General features: G+C 38.9%; 1 non-coding gene across 1 annotated transcript; it reads right to left on the bottom strand.

Moving 5' to 3' along the window:
* Positions 1–2,246: 2,246 nt before the first annotated feature.
* LOC130953674 (small nucleolar RNA R71) lies at positions 2,247–2,355 on the bottom strand. The gene has a single exon (XR_009075835.1). It is a non-coding gene; the product is annotated as a small nucleolar RNA R71 (small nucleolar RNA).
* Between the last annotated feature and the right edge of the window lie 3,766 nt (positions 2,356–6,121).

Here is a 6,121-nt window from a genome sequence, read left to right as displayed (position 1 = left end):
ACGCTATGGCCTCTGCTTCTTCTCTGCCCTTGCTTTGCTTCTCCTTACCTATCATCAACCAAACAAATCCATCAAAGCTTTGCCATAATCACAAGATAATGCATCATTCATGGAATCAAGTAATTCTTGCATTAATCTCATGAAAATGCTCATAAATAACAATGTTTGACTGAATCAAGACATGCATACTTTTCTCATCCAAATGCTTTCTTATTGCCTAAGAAAGTGCATGAAACCAAGTAAAAACTAATGAAAAAGGCTTCTGAAACTAGCCTAAGATGCCTAGGCATCATTGTCCAAACTTCAACAATCCCCGACAACGGTGCCAAAAACATGGTGCATGAATTCCCACACTTCGTATAACTGAACCAGCAAGTGCACTGGGTCGCCCAAGTAATACCTGAGCGAGTCAGGGTCGATCCTACGAGCATTGTGGTTTGAAGCAAGCGATGGTTATCTTGTAGATCTTAGTCAGGCGGATAGAAGTGTTGTTTGTTTGTTTAATTCGCATAAAAATAAAATAAATAAAATGTTACTCAATTGATGGTGACTATAATGATAGGAAGATGGTTAAGGCCTTGGAGATTCTTTATCCCTCTGGATCAATTTGGTTTCACTGTCTACCCCAACTGTGAATGATTTCTTCTATGGCAGGCTGTATGTGATCAACACCGTATGGTTGCGGTTGCTAATCTTTCTCCGGTGTTGTACCCCAGGGTTAGTGTGGATCCAGTCTGATTGAGGGTGAAGCTCCTGCAGTTCATTCTCCTTAATGATCCTACTCAACACGCCACAGACAACGTCGAATCTTCCAAATCAGAGAACGTTGCTCCTTTGGTTCTAGCCTCTACCACATAGACCTTAATCTCCCTATACCTCGGCTAAACTGGTGTCTCGTGAAGTCCCCAATAAAGACGTGGATTAACCGTCTAAGAGATGTATAATCAAGCTAATTGTTCAATGCTTTCCAGTTACATAGTCACACGAATCCAAGAAGATCATGCGTGGTTGTCAGGCACATGGTCTTAGGATGAAGAACGAAGATACATCTTAGAATAGATGATCAAACACAAATTGCAAATAGAACAGTAGTACTTTTATTAATCCATAAAACTCAGCAGAGCTCCTAGCCTCATCCTAGGAGGTTTAGTGACTCATACTGATAGAAAATACAATGATAACGTGTAAAGTGGTGGAAGATTCGCGAAGATCATGTAAAATACCCCTTAGATACTAAACTAATGACTAAGGATTACATAAGAAGGGTAAAACAAACTTTTAGTGTGAAAATCCACTTTCGAGGCCCACTTGGTGAGTGTTTGGGATGAGTTTGATTAAGATCAACGTGCTAGAAGGCTCCTTGGGTGTTGAACGCCTGCTTGGGGGTCCTTCTTGGGCGTTTGAACGGTGGCTACCCCCTTGTGGGCGTTGGACGCCTAGACTGCGGTAGATGGCTGGTGTTTAATGCCAGTTTTGGGCCTTCTACTCTGAAGCAAAGTATAGACTATTATATATTTCTGGAAAGTCCTAGATGTTAGCTTTTCATAGTAGCTGAGAACGCTCCATTTGAACTTTTGTAGCTCCAGAAAAGCTCTTTTGAGTGCAAGGAGGTCAGATCCAGACAGCATCTGCAGCACTTTCTCTGTCTCAGATACAGACTTTTGCTCTAGCTCCTCAATTTCAGCCAGAAAATATCTGAAATTGCATAAAAATATAAAAACTCAGAGTAGAATCCAAAAATGTGAATTTTGCACTAAAACCTAAGAAAATTTAACGAAACTTAAATAAAACATACTAAAAACTGTATGAAAATGATGTCAAAAATCGTATAAAATATCTGCTCATCAGGCAGCTAATCTAGAAGCTAGAGGAGACGCAAGAAAGGTCCTTGGCTCTTACACTGCACCTACATCTGACTTCTATGGGCGCAACATCTCCATACCTGCCATTGGTATAAACAACTTTGAGCTTAAGCCTCAACTGGTCACTCTAGTGCAACAAAATTGCCAGTTTCATGGACTCCCACAGAAAGACCCAACAAATTGATCTCTGATTTCCTACAGATCGGTGACACTGTCAAGATTAATGGAGTAAATCTAGAGGTTTACAAGCTCATGTTCTTCCCCTTTGGTGTAAGGAACGGAGCAAGGATATGATTGGATTCTCAGCCTAAGGAGAGCCTAGACACATGGGAGAAGGTGGTCAATAGATTCTTGACTAAGTTCTTTCCACCTTAGAAGCTGAGTAAAATTAGGGTGGAAGTCTAGACTTTTAGACAGAAAGTGGGAGAGTCCCTCTATAAAGCTTGGGAGAGGTACAAGCAGTTGATTAGAAGATGCCCTCCTGACATGATTTCAGAGTAGACCATGTTAGAGATTTTCTATGATGGACCCTCTGAGATTTCCAAGATGTCATTGGATCACTCTGCTGGTGGCTCACTTCACATGAAGAAGACGCCTGAGGAGGCGCAGAAGCTTATTGATAAACCCCAATTTTGTGGTTTATCTTGTGCTTAATTTGGGGGATTTTATCAACTTTTCTCACATTTATTCAATGAAATAGCATGGTTTTGCAATTCTCCCTTGATTTGTGCTTAAATATGAAAACATGCTTTTTAGGCCTTAAAATAGCTAAATTTAACTCACTTTAATTCCATTCGATGCCTTGATATGTTTTTTGAGTGATCTCAGGTTCATAAGGCAAGTATTGGATGGAAGAAATGAGGAGAAAAGCATGCAAAGCGAGAGAACTCATGAAGAAATGAAGGAACCGTAAAGCTGTCAAGCTTGACCTCATCGCAATCAATCGACCTTAACCTAAGCTACATAGGTCTAAATGAGGCGGTTTTAGTTGCATTGGAAAGCTAACAACCGGGGCTTCAAAATAATATAAAATTTGCCTTAGTTGCCTGACGTTTAGGGATGCACACGCGTATTGTATGCGTGCGCACCGATGGAACAGCGTGGGTCCATTTTGGGCAACTCGTTGGGGGCGATTTCTAGCTCATTTTGGGCACAATCCAACTCATTTCTGATGCTATTGAACCCAATGATTGAGGAGGGAATGAACCAAGTAAGCATAGTTTAGTTTTCATCATGTTTTAGGGTAGAATTCTAGATAGAGAAGCTCTCCCTTCTCTATAGAATTTAGGGAAGTTTAGGTTTAATTTTCTTAGATCCAACTTTCAATTCTTGTTTTGATTTAGTTTTCCTTCTTAATTTATTGTATTACATCTTTACTCTTTTAGTTTTACTTGTTCATTTCCTTCATTTTATTACTTTTATGCTTATGAACCCTTGTTGGATCTTAATTTTCTTTAATGTAAATTTATGTTTCCATGTCTCTTTTATGTCGATCTTGATTGTTATTATTGATTTCTTATTCATGATAGTTATGGGTTCTTTTAATTCTTGCATTTTATGATGTTTACTTTTCTTGCACTCTAGGTGTTTGTTAAAATGCTTTCACTAGTTTTTGAGTAGTTCTCTTTACTCTTGGCCTAGGCTAAGGGAATTGAGTGACCTTGAGTCATTGGGTCTCAATGAATTGGTGATTTGAGAACCCTTGGTGATCAATTTGATAGCCATTGACACTAGCCTACTACTAGGTTAATTAGTAGTGAGGTTAGACCTTATGGGTTGATGTGATCAAGCCTATTTGATATACTTCAAACCTAGGAGTAGATATTACGTACTTAAGATTTTCGGAAGTAGACTTAATAGGTTGGCCTCTTATAATTATCAATATATGGGTTGTAGACAAGAATTGTGATCTCAATTACTTATGTCTAGCCAAGAGTACTTTTCTATTTCTTTTGTTAATTCATTGTTCATTTACTTTTCTTGCCATTTACTTTTCTTGCAAAAAAATATAATAATCAAACCCCCTTGCATCCTCATAGCCAATAATTGAGCATTTCATTGCAATTCCTTGTGAGACGACCCAGAGTTGAAATACTTCGGTTAATTCTTATTTGGTGTTTATACTTGTGACAACTCAAATTTTTGATGTGGAAATTGTTTGTTGGTTTAGAACTATGCTTACAACGAAGTAGTTCTTATTTCTATAAGAAGGAAATCTAGACCATCGAGCAAATTCTCGCTCATCAAAATGGCGCCGTTGCCGGAGAGTTACAATGGTGTTATATTATTGGCTATTGTGAATATTGTGAATATGTTTGCCTTTTGCTTATTTGTTAGTTTTTGTTAGCTTTAGGACTTTGTTGCTTATTTTTGTTAGCTTTTGTTTTTATTTGCTATTATGAATTCTCATCCTCACTTTGGCTATGAGTTTGGCTCAAACTATGTTGTAGGAAATGGAAGCTATAATGAGGATGTGCATCAAGGATGGAATAATTAAATATGGGAGGAGCCTCAAGGGATTGATCAACCTTCTTGGCAACAATAACCTCTGAATTTTTATGGGTATAACTCTCATCCTAATGCATATCAATCTAAGGGATGTGGTGACCCTTATTGTGATTGTCAACAACCACCACCATATGCCTATGAACCACCTCCTCAACATAATTTTGAACTACATTACTCACAAGCTCCTTTTCACCAACCACCTCCATATGAGCCCAACCCATATCCACCATACCAACCACCTTGTGAACCATATGAACCATATGAAGAACCACCCCAATTCCACCACCAATACCCTCAAGAACCACCACCTCTATACTATTACCAGGATGAATCACCTCCCATGTATGATAACTTTCAACCACATAATGAATTTCCCTTTCCACCACAACCCTCCATGGAAGAACATCCATATCCATCCATCCAAGAGTCAATGGATCGCTTCAAGGAAGCAATAGATCAGCTTCAAGCAATAATCTGTCAAAAGGAGTAAGAGAAAGCCCAAAAGAATTATGAAGTTATCGAGGCTAACCTTTCCAAAATTAAAGCCAACTTGAACTCATGGGACTCATGCAACAAGCAAAGCATCTCCACGGATGAATGTGAGAAATCAACCAAAGAAAGGAGCATGAAAGAGATTTTAGAATCTCAACATGAGGACAAAAAGATAGGGTATGTCTTGCAACAAGTGGAGAGTGAAGAGATTGTTAATGAAGAAGAAGTATTTGAAAGCCTAGGCAAAGTTGAACAAGAGGTGGATTTCAAGCTTGAGAACACTTCCACACCAAGTGACATTGTTAATGATTTTGTGGAAGTTGTTGAACCTTCCTCCAATGAGCTTGAATTTGGTGTTGAGGAGGATAATGTGCAACCTCCTAAGAATATAATGAATGATGAAGAATTGGAAGAAGGTGAGAAAATAACACATCTTCCTCTTGGAGATGAGCCCACACCAACACATGATCCTTTGGTATTTGAAGAATCTCCTCATCTTGAATTTGAGGTGGGTGTTGAGATAAGTTCCACATTACCTCCAAGTTGTGATATAAAGAATGGAGAAGAGCTAGAAGAGGTTGGTGAGGAAGTAATTGGACATGAAGAGTCTTGTCAAGAGGTGAAGGTGGAAGAAGTTTGCCAAGAGGTGGAGGTATTCAAAGAAGAGCACAAGGGAATGGAACTTACAAGACCATTGGAGACATCCCTTCCTAAGTCACCATCCAACATAACATTCAAGTGGGTAAAATTCTTATCTCTAATCTTTACTTTCTCACTTGAATATGGTTTGATTGAGATGGATGGGCAACTTAGAGCTCTTTGTGGGGTTAAGAGCAAAAGAGAATTTATTAGTGGGTGGAAATGCAAATCAAGGTTCCTCATGGTTGAAAACTCAAAGTCTAAGTGCAATGGTTGGTATAGTTCTCAACTAAAGGGGTATAGGAAGATGCTTTGGTGTTTACTTGAGAATTCGAATCACTTCTCACCCAATTGGAATTGTGATGATCAACTTGAAGATGGGTGTAGAAACAAGATTTAGGACCCAGGAATAGATGAAGATCAATTTTGGAAGCCCTTAGCTTGTGTGGAACTTCATCAAAGCTTGGTGCAATTGGTTTTGAATTTTGGAGCTTACTTGAAGTCTAAGCATTGGTGGAGGTTTCAAGATGAGTACAAGCATAAGCCACCATAACAAGGAGCCTTCCAAATGTCCAACTTAAGGACTTAAACTAAAAGTGCTAGGTGGGAGACACACTACT

Source organism: Arachis stenosperma, chromosome 9 (genome assembly GCF_014773155.1).
Source record: "Arachis stenosperma cultivar V10309 chromosome 9, arast.V10309.gnm1.PFL2, whole genome shotgun sequence".
Lineage (NCBI taxonomy): Eukaryota > Viridiplantae > Streptophyta > Magnoliopsida > Fabales > Fabaceae > Arachis > Arachis stenosperma.
Note: the sequence above shows the minus strand (reverse complement) of the source record. Positions and strands in the feature narration are given on the sequence as shown.